This window comes from Lagopus muta, chromosome 20 (assembly GCF_023343835.1).
Source record: "Lagopus muta isolate bLagMut1 chromosome 20, bLagMut1 primary, whole genome shotgun sequence".
Lineage (NCBI taxonomy): Eukaryota > Metazoa > Chordata > Aves > Galliformes > Phasianidae > Lagopus > Lagopus muta.
The window spans coordinates 6563004-6576504 of NC_064452.1; the positions used below are offsets into that span (position 1 = coordinate 6563004).

General features: G+C 46.3%; 1 protein-coding gene across 5 annotated transcripts in view; it reads right to left on the bottom strand.

Annotated features, from left to right (window-relative positions):
• The window catches only part of CAMKK1 (calcium/calmodulin dependent protein kinase kinase 1), an 87853-nt gene that overhangs the window by 58817 nt on the left and 15535 nt on the right, over positions 1 to 13501 (bottom strand). The window contains exon 3 of one of the 5 annotated variants that reach the window (XM_048966811.1): positions 1235 to 1345. The exons of 3 other annotated variants lie outside the window; for them this stretch is intronic. The gene's annotated coding sequence lies outside the window, so the exon portion shown is untranslated. Of the gene's footprint in view, positions 1 to 1234; positions 1346 to 12449; positions 12584 to 13501 lie in introns of those variants that run through there. One more of the 5 variants, XM_048966813.1, reaches the window with a different exon arrangement.

Consider the following 13501-nt stretch of genomic DNA (forward strand, 5'->3'; position numbering starts at 1 on the left):
CACAAAGCGAGCTGCTCAGCAGAAAGCCATTCTTTCGGGTCCCTGCAATGCCATTCCAGGAATGTAGGCTTTCACCAGAGCACAAAAAAGGCCTTGAAACACCAAAGTACCAATGAAATTTTCCATGGGCAGCTTCATATGGAAAAAGGAGTGTGAAAATGCCACCTGGGACACCTAATTCACCCCTCAGTGATTCTGGTTCTGCACAGCAAGCCCAAGACTGACGACAACTGCAGCTGGGGTGCCAGCAGCCTTGGGACACCAAAGCACCGTCCCCATTTTCTGTGGCTCAGGACAAGCACCACAAGCTATATCCAACCAGCCAGATCCTTTCTAAAGATCTGAATCCATCCCTCAGCACCATCAACTCCACAGATTTGCAGCAGGAAGAACAGCAGAAAGCACATTTTTGGCTATCAAATAAGCAGGTAGCAGAGAAGGGCATGGAATAAAGCTGCTTGTACAGAGATGCTCCTTTCTGAGAGGAGCTTTTGACAGCAGCTTCCTCCACTTGCTGGGCCAACACAGCCATTCTTGTTCTCTATAGAGCTCAGCAACCTGAATGCCTGATCCCTTCTGCAAATTACCTCAAGCCTGAAGCTGGGTTCAGGAAAGCCTGAGACACTTCAGGCTCTCAGGAGCCTCCACCACCAGATACCCTGAGACAAAAGTCAGGGAAGCTCTTAGCCCTCTTGCTAGCAGCTGGAAGGAGAAGACGCTTTGCTCCACAGCCCAGGCACTGCTCCTGGCTAAAGAGACACGCTGAGCTACAGAGGAATTGCCACCATAGGAAAAGCAGGGACAGAGCTGACAGCGATGGCAAAATGCAAGGAGCTTTCTTTTGGCAGAGTTGCAATCTCCTTCCTTCTGGGGCCATCATTTCACGCACACAGCAGGCAAAGCTAAAGAACAACACCCTGAAAGCTCCATGAGCCAGCAGACCCCAAACCTCTTGTCCTGGGCTCCATCATAGGCAATGCCACTTAAAAACACAACCTGAATTTGGCAGTTTGCCTCCAAAGATTACGGCAAGGGAAAACAAATACAGGTCAAAAGGAGAGGAAGGAAATAAACAGTGAAGTTTAATAGCAAGCACAGACAGGTGGAAACATGGAATGCGGTTTGCAAATGCAGCCTGACCGCTACTTGGCAGCATGGCCTGCCCTACCACTAGCAAAGGAGCACAGAAGCAAGAAGACTGAAAGCCAACAGACCCAGACAACAGCAGCAATACCTGCCTCTGTCAGCTACACAGGCCCCAGGAGATCTTCCTGCAGTACAGGTCAGGGTATCACTGGGAGATGAATTACACAGCTCCAGCTACTCAGGTATCCTTCTCCAGTTGCTGATGAAGAGAAATCAAATAACAAGACTGCTAACAACATGGAGAAAAAGGAAAGTGTGTTTAAAAGCCTTGCTGGCTCCCGGCCAGGGTGTTCAGCACCTTCCAGGATGCATCTCAGAGCAATTAGTCTGGGCACTGCCACCAAGTTTCACCACACACTGCTTGTCTCTGCAATGCAGATAGCAGCTCTATTACAGCAAAACACTTACGTGCATATTTGAACCTTAACTACAATCCTAGGACATCAGAAGGAACAACATTCACATGCAAAACAATGAACAACTCAGCCAGAAAAACGTGGAAATAGATTCATGCAAGTGTCTGGATCAATGTGTTTGATCATATCAAAATGAGATGCCCGACCACAGAGCTGGCCCAGCATTTCTTTCCCAGGACAGACAACATTATTTTCTCCCACATTTGCATTTACAGCTGTTCGTTAGGATAGGAGGACTCATGGTGAAGAAGCAATGGAAATAATTCTCATTACATCCACCCCCTCAAATGGAGCTACCTCTGTCCAGGTTTCCTCACTCCACCTGCACAGGCTGCCTGTGCAAGATGTGACACACAGCCAACAGCCACCTTGAGCCTCGTGCCCATGTGCAGCGAGTGAAGGTTCACTGTAGCACCAGAGCTCTGCTGCTGGCACTGCCTGTGTAACACACACCACAGCAGCAGGGCTGGGCTGAATCCAAGGAGCTTGCAGCTGTGCACACAAGATGTGGGGAGAACGGATGCACATCAAGCATGGGGCAGCAGAGCACTGTGTGAAGAGCTCACCTGGTTACTCAGATCAGCTACACCTGGACTCTAGTCTTCCAAAAATCACTGATACCACCCATACGCTGAAGATGCTCCAGCAGTTCCTGCCCTGTTTCTTTTGCCATCCCACTCCAGCCCTTTAGTACTGTTTGTTTGCTTTACAACTGCTGGGGTCCAAAAGAAGTGTTTCCCCACACCTGGAAACAGGGAGCGAGGTGTTCTCCCATGCCCACTAATTGCTTGTTGACATCTGGGAGGCACACACTCCCTTTTGGAAGGGCATACCACAAACACCCAATATCACCAAACAACCACTCAACAGAAATACAAATAAATCCACGCCTGGAGGCAGCTTTTATCTGCAGCTCTATCTGCATTCTCTGCAAGTGAAGTAAACCTCACTTGGAAGGTTTTCTGTGCAGTACCAACACCAAACAGCTAACATTTGCCTTTATTATTACCATCATTATCATATATTATCTCATAATTATATATTGCCTTTGAGGTTTAGCAATAGTTTTGCAAATTAGTTAGGTCAGAAAACAGAACACAAAGAAACTACTCTTGGAATTAAAAATGCAAAACAAAGTGGAGAGCACAATGAGCAAGTAATAAATTCCACTTTACTTGAATTCTGTTAAAATGACTGCTGGTGAAGTGGTTCATGCCTGTAACCCAGGAGATCCGGCTGAGACAATTACAGAGACCTACAGGCCTGTGAATTATTCCCTAATACTTGAAAAAAGACACTCATTAGAAAACTATTCTTGGCTTTCCTTTTACCGGTTGTTAGCAGCAGAACCCCATCCTTCAGCTTCCCGATTTTGAAACTGTAGCCTAATGCATTTCACTGGGAAATCCTCATTTCCTACTACCTGCTGTGACCTATCCACATTCTACACATGTTGCCTATTCCCCCAAGGCCAAGAGAACATTCAGAGAGAAGAGCTATGGCCAGACAGCCTGGCTTCATTAAAGCCAGTAAGAGAACCCCAGATTTCTGATGACAAATCTCTGGCTACTTTATTTGCCCTTTTATTCCTCCTACAGCTGAACACACCGTTCTAAAAGTAGATCTAATGTCAGAATTTTTTTTTTTCTTTTTTAAATACCATCACCACATCATTCCTGATAGAAAACAAAACGTCTGCACCAGGGCTGTGATTAGTGACCTGGTTTTGACAGTGCATCCTCTTTTTTGATCTCTGACATACTGATAAGAGTTTAACCACATCCAGCTTAGCAAAGCCTATGCCTAATCTGTCAGCAACACCCCACGTCAGCCCCTGTACAGAGCTCCCACATGGGCTACTACCCAGTTGTGCAGGTTGAGTGAGAAGCAGAGATCACCACGTGCCACTCAAAGCCTGTCTGTTGGATGAGAAGTGGCCTTTGTTGTGTCTGTTGTACGGTGACTGTGATATTAGAAGGATGATGAAAGATTGGAGGGAAAAAGGGAAAACCTCAGCTTATTTGCTATATATGTAATCCACTGCCAGCTTTATCTAAAGGAACTTCGTTTGTTCCCCCAGGTTCTCAGATACTCTGTTCACTTGCTTAAACACGCACACATCTCTGAACAATCAGGTTTCAAGTCAACTTCTTCAATATTCTAGTAAAAGAAATGCAGTCACAAACAGAAAGTTGAGAATAGCAAGGCTTTATTTGCACAGCAATCTCAAGAGTGTTTCGAAGTACAGCTTCCAGCTAAACACACTTTAATGTACTGCTGGTGGCACGGGGATTTGAGAATAGGATCAGACTTGCACTTACCCAGAATGTGGACACTCATGTACCCTGAGAACAAAGCCCTAACCTCAAGCTTAGAAGCATGAGATCACTGTGCCTGACCAGGAAACAAACAGCGAAATAAATTAAAGTACTGCTATAAAATCCAGGCTAAGTTCTTGGGATATATCTTAATTGCCAGACAGAGCTGTTTCAAATTCTGTTTGATGAACCTCTCATCATGTTCTTTCCAACAGCCTTAACTGCATTATATTCCCTCCCACAATCATTCTTTTTTAAGATATTAAAAAAAAAAAAAGATCAAAGGGGGAGGTGAACATTTTAAGCTAATCTCTACCCATGCCATTCTTGGGAGCACCCAAAAAGAGAAGCACTTTATTCTACAGTGACTAAGATGTGAGTCATCTGATGAATAAGCACTTTGGCTTTGGAAGTCTCATTCAACTCATGACCAAATGCAAATCATTTTGTTACCTAAATCACTTGTCTATTTTCTCTGTTAATGCAGCAGCACTCTAAGGTCAGGAAGGGGCTCCCATTTCAGACACCAGTGTAATTGCGGCTGATCTTGTCACGCTAAGGTAGACAACGCTGCTAGGAAACTCCTTGATGAAAGAGTGGAGAAAAACCATGTGTGAGCTCACATTTAAACTGTTCTGAAAAACCAACTTTGGAATTGCCTCCACGCTCAGCTAGCACTTGTTAAGTCACACAGACTGCTGGCATCAGCCTTTCTTTCAGCTCAGCACCCTGCAAATGCAAACGAGCCCATATCTCAGAGCCAGCAGGGCTACACAGGCAGGTGCCAAGGCTGCAGCCCAACTTTCAACATCCTTCCACTGCTCTCAAAACAGTTTTTTTTTTTTTTTTTTTTAAATGAGCTGGAAAAGCATTAAGTCAAGTCACATAGGGTACTTAAATACTCCCCCATTCCAAAGGAAACCAAGCACCTTGCAAAATTAATGCATGCACCTTCACAAATGTTCTGTAGTACACATTCACAGGAAGGAAAACAGCTTCGAGGTGTAGGTGTCTGAGAATTACAGGCTTAAGCTCAGAAAGCATGCCTAGGGCACACAGTCCACGTGCCCTCTCCCTAAAATGCAGGCAAGAACATCAGTCAGCAGGTCTGGTCCCTCTCCCAAAGGTCACACAGCTGCCCCAGCACCAACGGCCGCACATAAAGCAGCTGCAAAACGTGCCCAGCCAACAGCCAGGCACCCCATGCTGACAGAAGCAATGAGTCTGTTCTGCTTCACAGCCCAGTGCACAGCCTTTCTCTGCAGCTGCTAATTTCTCCATGTTCAATTAGCACAGCACAAAAAAAAAAAAAACCTACAGTAAGTGGAATAAGTTCACAGAAATTATTTCAGTTGTTCTTCACCACACTACTGTCAAACTAAATTTTATGACCAAGGATCTGGCCATATTCAGTTCCCCTGCCATTCAGGAACACACAAAGTTTAGGTTTTTTGAAACATTTAATGGGCTCCCAGATGAATGCAGCCAGGGTTTTCACATCACTGGCCGTCAGCATATGAGTTTACCTATAAAGGAATATAGAAGAATAGAGGTTTCTAACTGAAGAGTGAATTCACAATTTGCACGTGCTGGACTAATGATATTAACAGTCAACAACACACACAGGCTTTCCTCATGGAGCCGAGGCCATTTCACCTTCATTTTCCCCTTTGGCACAGAGGAAAACCTCGCTAGCGCTAAATCCAGTGATCACAACACAACTCTGCAGGTACAAGTTTAGGGAGAGACAACCTGGTTTTCAGCATCCTTACAGCCAACAGCACTAATGCTGCAGGTGGCTCAAAATGCACCCCCTAAGGACTCAGACTGAGGGTTTCAGGACTGACAACTCAGATCCCACTCAAAGCCAAGTCCAGCAGCTGGATCACCTAGATCCCACCCAGACCCCACAGTCACCAATTGCTCTCCATGGACGTCATACCATGAAAAAGAGGGTGAGGGGAAAAAAAACAACAGACTTCAGGAAGTGCACAGCAGCTCCAATGCAAATGCATTTCATACTACTACAAACTACACATCTCCCATACTAAAGGCATCCTTCAAAATAAAGGGTAATGATCAGCTCTTACGCCACGGTTATAGCATCATGAGATGCATTTGCTCCCTGATGGGATAACTGCTCTGTTTGTTGCCATCCAAGCCACTCTCTAGATCACCAATTCAGCAGCAGGACCTTACCAGCCACCTTCAGCTCCCCAGCCACAGCAGCAGCACTCACTGACTGCTAGAAGACTGCAAGCTAGCGCACCACCACTGCACTTGGAACATATGTAGGCTGCAGTGAAAAGCAAACCCAAAGGACTGATCTTCTCAGCAAATAAGCAGTTGCACTCTGTGGGTAGAGAAAGTGGCGAAGAAATGAGCTTAGTTGTATCAGGGCACCTTAATCACTTTCTCTGGGAGTGTGTTGCACAGATACCAGGACAGTCTCACATCCCTGGAAATACTCCTGCAGCTGTTTGAGTCCAACCAGCAGGCAAAGCAGGCCTGCTGCCAGGATCACTGACACTGATGGAGCTCTCTTTCCTGGCTGCTGAATTCCCAGAAGACTGGTGGAAGGAAGCGATCGCTAGGAAAATACTCAGAATCAAGCAGCTCATAGAGACTCAGCCATTACAAGCCCATGGTTTCAGGCTAAGGGTTTAATCCTGTTCCAGATGGAAATTTCCAGTGAGATACTGCTGACCCTCAGCTCTGCAGCAGCACAAGTCCCAGGGAGGTTACACACTTCACACACATTTCTCACCCCTGTAAGACTCCTTCCCACCTCACCATTAGCACACCAGTAAAGTCAGCAATGACAAAACTCCCCAAGGACAGAGCTGGATGCATCTGTCATCATGCTGTCCTGCCACTGGCTCTGGATCTGCTCCACAGAGTGCTTCCAGTGCAACTTCATCACTCCAATTTTAAACAACCAGAGCTTCTGAAGTCATTAATACATATAAACAGTTCATGTCTGTTTTGGGAGCTCCATTTTTACAAGCATTCATACATGAAAAGCAATCACCAACTGCAATCAAAGGTGAAACGGAGATAGGAAGCCTTTGCTGCAGACAGTAGAACTTTTCTGACAGCAAAGGCTGAGTAGCCTGGTTCACCCAGCTCTACACCACAGTGCCTTCTGTGCCACACAGCCTTTAAACATCTGCATCTTCACATTAAGTGTCGTGCTTCTCTGCACTGCTGCTGTATGTTTCAGAAAGTCCAAGCAAGGCAGAGCATTTGTGGCCTACCCAGGGGACACACCAGTGGCTGACACTTATACTCGTTCCCCACCACAGGGCTGCTGATTTCCCTCCTCCCCTTGCCATAACTTGACTATCTTGACCTTCAGACGAGAAGATTTTGAGCCCAGCTCTGTTGTTGTCTTTGTCCAGCACTACTGAACTGCTGCCCCGTGACATTAACCATGAATAACGGAAAAGTAAAACTCTGCTTGTACAGGTTCTGGCATAAAGCTCAGTGGAAAGACACCTCCTTCTACAATGGCATGTGGACCAGAGCCATAACCAGCATGAGCTGAAAAGGGCTATTAGCAGAGCTAGCTATTTGGGGAATATAATCATGCAAAAACAGTCTTCCAGAAGAATATCTTCCCACTTTCCACAAGACAAAAAAAAAGTATGCATGCACATTTATGTATGTACTTATCAAGTGCTTTTGGCATAGGAAACATTCTGATGCTATGGTGACGGATGCTCCTGCAAAACTGTAACATAATAGACACAGATAAACCTGAAGCCAATTAGGAAAGCACAAGCAGTATTTCATGAGCCACAGCTATTCTGAAAGGGACAAAAATTTAACTCTCTTTAATAAGATCAAAACAAAAAACTCCAATCCATTGTTCAACAGATGAATCAGATTCCCAGAAAGCTCATCAGGGATTGGGTTCAATCTCTATTGCAGTTATTAGTATAAGCCTTGTTCAGCAATAACAAGACTCACCTAAATCCCATGCTCTTGGTTTACTTTGCAGTGAGACTGCTCAGGCTCACAGCTTTTAACACACTCTTAATTAAGGGGACGGGGCCAAGAGGAAGAATTGGGCTGAAGTTTATCCTTCAGCAAAACAAAACTCTTAATGGCCCTTTCTATAACAACCAACCAACCTGTCCTTCCTCTCCTGAGCAAGGCTGGCTGACTCCAGTGCACTTGGGGAGGAACGAGCCACAGGCCAACGTAAACCCAGGAGGCTCCTGCCTGCCGATATAGAAGAACAGCTGAGAAAAAGAAGCCCAAGTGCAACTAAGGCAAACCAGCTGAAGAGAAACAAACTGAAGTTGCTGGGTCCCTGAGTGCTGCTGGCTCCGGGATGCTGGGTGAGGCTGCAGGGAAGTTTAGTGGGAGATGGGTTAAAGGCATCCAAAGAGAGGAGTCTCCACAGGAGTGCTGGCAGGTAAATGGAGAGCAGGAATGCCAACCTGATGAGAAACAACATCCTGCTCTTCTTACTGGGTGTCAATCGTGCATTCCCAAGAAACTCCCAGCTTAGAATTAAATACGATGCTGCCGCCTCTGCATCAAAAACCCATAAAAAGCATGTTCCTACATCTCTCTCATGACTCCCTGCAGGCCCCCTCACTCCTCTCCCCCAGAGGAGTCATTTGGTTATGGAACTTTTCTGATTGCAGCATTCTGCAAACTTTTTGCATCTCTACAGGGCAGCTCAGACACAGCTGTTTGATGCTGGAGAAAAGGGCCCACCTCACGTTATGCTAGGAATAGCAAGGGAAGGGCATTCTTCCCACTGCAATTGAACATAATATCTGCTTGGCTGCACTGCAAAACTGCTCTATCACCATATCACTGTATCAGGTCACTCAGTCTCAAACAGCATGCCAAGCACACCTGTGTGCCTCTGCAGAAGGCAGACAGAGTCATACCACCTCTCCAGTGGAATTTAACAGGATTATTCCTCCAGATGTGCAGACTGAAATTAAATAAGTACCTCAAAACACACTTCCTTTGCTTGGGTCTCATTAAGATAAGCAGGTGCTTAGAAACTCATCTTACTTGTGGAGAAACTGCCAGATGGGATACTTGCTTCACTCACACAGTATGTCAGGTGGGCCTTGAAATAAATAAAGAGGGTTCCCAGTCCCACCCTGGGAGCACAGGCAGGAAGGGAGATGGTGCTGCATCGTCTTACTGCAGCACCTGGCAGTGAGCCTGCAGAGGGCGTGGAGCAGACAAGTAGCTGCGTGGCATGCAATACAAGCCCATGGAGTGAGAACAGTTTGGGTCAGGCAAGAGCCACCTCCTCCTTTCAAGCAATTACTCTGGACTTCTCCACTCCATACTCCTGCAGAGACAAGAAGCCTGAGTTCCTGCTGGCAGTCTGATGCTTGAGAATCAGGCTTTACTCCTGCTGTCACTACTTCATCACACAAAGTCAGACACGTTCACCACACCTTGCTGCCCTCCCCAGAATGGGCTCAGCAGCCCCTCAGACTGCAGCTGGTAGAGCTGAGCTGTCATCAGGCTTCTCAGAGCTCCCGTCTGCTGCACAGCTCACCCACCCTCACCCAGACTCCCAATTCCCACAGATCAACAGCTGTACTTTCATCTCCAGCAATGTTTAACTGGAACAAGTGCCAGCACATACATTGCCAGAGCACTGCTTGGGAGAACACAGAGCCAGAACAACCAAGAAGTGGTAATTAATCAGGTGCAATAATAAATAATACATATACCTTCAAGTGTATTTGTTCATTTCCTGAGCATCTCCCATAAATACCTAACCAGTACAGCACGCTTTGAACAGCAGTGTTTTTCTTTCCTAAGGTAACTTTGTGCTATTTACTTAAAATAGAATTTCAGTAGGAGAAACACAGGTTGAAAGGCAAAAGGATTTTGGAAGTGTTTTAAATACTCAAACCTGCTCTGAACAACAAATACTTCATACAAGCATTTATTTCTTTTCTCAGTTTATTATTCTAAAGACAAATATTTTATACGCCAGTTTTAATCCCTTCAGCCTGCTGGTGAACCATACAGAGAGCTGCCAGGGCAGAGGCTCAGCAGCTGTGCATGCAGCCTCGTGGAAACCAGCACCAAGATAAAAGCCCAGCCTCAAAACAGCCTGAAGTGGCATTCACTGAAATACAGGAGTTTTGTTTTCAATGCAGATAGAATTTCTAGCACAAGATTTTGAAAGCAAAAGTTGTGCTTTAAAAAAAAAAAAAAAAAAAACACCAATGCAAATCATGCCTAGAAAATAAAGCAGAGTTGTTAAGGCCTTTGCAATAGCACCGTGCTCTCCATGGCCTCCAGCACTTGCTAAAGAACAAACTGGAAATGGTCATTGCATTTGGCTCTCTGCAAGGATCAGACAAGCTTCAACCCTTCAGGCAGTGCCCGGCCATTCCAGCAGGGCTCACTCACAATGCTGAGCCCTGGCTCCCAGGAGAACACGCTGGCACAGGCAGACAGATGCACCCTGCTCCTAGGAGCACTCCTCAGCGTTCCCAGCCTGCTGCACTGCAGCAGATCCCCTCTACCAGGGCATGGGTACATGCAGCAGCAGTCTCCCATCAGGCTGACTGGCCTTTTGAAGCTACAGATTTAGAAGGAAGATGCAAAAAAACGTACCTTAATATTCCAGCTGGAACCTAATCCCTTGAACTCTGGAGAGTAACTGGAGAGGTACTTTTCATTTCCAAATAAAAAGTGAGTTAATGTTCTTGCCAGTGCTGTTAATCAGAGCAGCAAAGCCTCTTTTCATCAGGCAGGGCCCAGGTGACTGTTTCCAAGGGATTAGCTGTTACCACATTTAGTTCAGTAAAGGGTTTATCTCAGCCACATTCACAAAGGCTGACTATGAAGACCTTCGCCTGCTGAATTCCTGCAGGCTGACACTTCTGAGCAACCATGGGGCTCAGAGCACACCCAGGAAAGGCATGAAATAATTGCTAAGAGCAGGGAGTTTTTCCCATCAGACTCCAGCAAGAAAAGCAAGGGAAAGCTCTCTGAGGGACATAGCAGCCAACGGCATCCTGCAGGCAAGATAAGGGTTGGGGAGATGGGGCAGGAGATGGCAGATTTTCACTGGTCCCTCCAGGGCAGGCACCAAGTCTTAGAGGAATCTGTCTGCTAATGGCTGCAGCAGCAGCTGACAGGCGTATCTGGTTGCCAAACCCACGAAAAAACATATTCCAGAGAGCCTCTGAAAATTGGATGGGTTGAAACCATTGGACTTTTGCCACCAGCTTTAATCTAGAGCACTATCAGGCTCTGCTAAACACTGTAAGCAAGAGGCAGTGCTAAAGGAAGCAGTGGTATCCACAGACACCTTTCAATTGAGACAGCAAGTTAAACATCCAGGCTCTTCTCAAGCCAGTGCAAGCTTCCAGCTGACAAAAGCAATCATGTTTTAGATCTAGGCTTTTGTGCACTATTGTTACCTCTGGCATTGATCAAGTATTTCAGTTCCCAACTGAATTTCCCTCACTGCCTGTTCCATCCTCTTGAGCAATGACTCAAGTTTCATCAGTGCCAAGGAGAAATGCTGAATCTATGGGACTGCTACCTAAACTTTTCAGCACACCAAAGGAAAATTTATATTTTCCCTCTTGCTCATAGGGAAAGCAAACTGGGGTGTGACTGGAAAGACTTACAGAGCCACAGATGCCCAAGGATAAGAAATTCCACTCAGAAGCTGCCTCCCCTGCTCCCCCCAGACTTGCTGGCATGTTGCACAAGCTGCCCCAGGCTCCATGGAAGGGCTCCTTGCTGCATCGCAGCTGCCGGCAGCCACAGGCAGCTTTTTGTAACAGCAGCGTCGAGTGGTGGAGTGAAGCAGCATCAGAAAAGGGCTGGAAGGAGAATGCCTGAAGATAACAGTGAGCAGGATGTCACCAGCCATTTAGAAGAACGACAAAGGCAGTTTTCATGAAGTGAGAAGGGGTTGGGAAAAGAGAAATGAGACTGAAGGGTGAAAACAATTTCCTAGTGTTTGGCATGCTCTAAAATTAGTGCTGTAATGGATCTCATCAGCTAGCATTTATTTTCTGTTCTAAAGAAAAGAATCCAAATAGGCAAGCTGCAGGGCAAGAAGTGCTCGCTTGCCAGAACAGCCAGCTCTAACACAGGCAGTGATGCAAACACAAACCCAGCAATTCCATTCCTGCATCTTTTGCTGAGAATTTTCATAAGAGACAATACAATTTGAGGATCTGTTTTACCTGACAATAGTACAGTCCCACCAGCACACACACCTCAGGAGCAAGGAGGGTCTGACTGCCTGCAGTAGTGCTCCAAGGGGTTTCTGAATACGTACAGCTACGCAAAAGGAAATGGGGAGTTCCAAAATCATTCTATCTGGACAGGACTCGAAGCAGCAGATTACACACCACACTGTAGGAATCCCTTCTGTTAATCACCCTGATGGATCTCCCTTCTGCAGCCCTGATGAACAAACCCTGCTCACCTGGCACCTCACACCCGATGCAGCTGGGAAGCTGCTGGGACACCAGCACTGCACAGATACCTTTGGAAAGCCCCCGAGCTCAGCCAGGAGTGCTGATGCGATGCACCTACTGACCTTCCAAAGTTTCAGAACAGGTCCCTGATGGCGGAGGAGAGCTGGCACAGCTTTGCAGCTACAAGGAGTCAGAGATATTTCAAGAAGCCAGATATTTCAGTGCAGAAACCTAGAAAAAGTCACCTCCTCACTCCCCCAGCTGCCTTTCTTTGCATTATTGCTAACATGAATGTGACTCACTAGAGTCAGGTTTATATTAAACTCCTGAAACAGATTGTTTGGCTGTTATGTAAATCCAGTAAATGTTAAAATACTAGAATAAATCAGTCAAGGAGCTACCAGAGCCAGCTCTCCAGAGACATCTGAGAGATTTTCTTTTTTTAAAAGAAGGGAGAGGTGGCAAGAAATGAGCAAAAGAAAAGTCATAGCAGTTTTTCAGGAGAGGGAGAGATGGGTAGGTGGCTGCAGGACCCATGGGTGTAAGCTGTTTACAGGCCAGTCCTCTGGCTGCTGGCCTGCATGGGTGAAAACAGCACTGCCTGTACAAAGCTCACACTGTGGCAGGACTGCTGCTGTACTGTGCCACACAAAACAGTGTGACCTTGGGAAGCTCAGCATGACAGCACTGATGCTGTGGTTAGGACTTCAAGCCTAACAGGCTTTAAAATTAAACAAACTTAAAACTGGGTACAGAAGTGCCACTTCTCATGCTGTCACCAGGAGGGAAGTTCTGCTCCAAGAGTTGCTCCTTTCCTGCAGAGCAGAGGGCCTCTGATCCAGGGAGAAATCTCCTGCTGATGGTGACATCAGGGAACAGGCACAGAAACAGATTTGAAAATTTGCAAACACAAGTATTTCTACCAGAAACCTGACTCCAGGATTCTAAACAGTCTACAGGCCAAAGCTTGAGTCACAAAAATTAGCTGGCAAATAATCTGCAATAATAAGCAAAACCAGAGCACATCACCATCTGCTCACAAAAATCCCCTCAGAAATAAGGAACTTCCAAACGGTTCCACTCCAGCACCTGCTTAACTTTGGAGGCTGCTACAAGGACTGCATCTCCCTTCAGTACCAAGGAGCAATCAGAGCCTGCAGGTCCCCACGCAGAC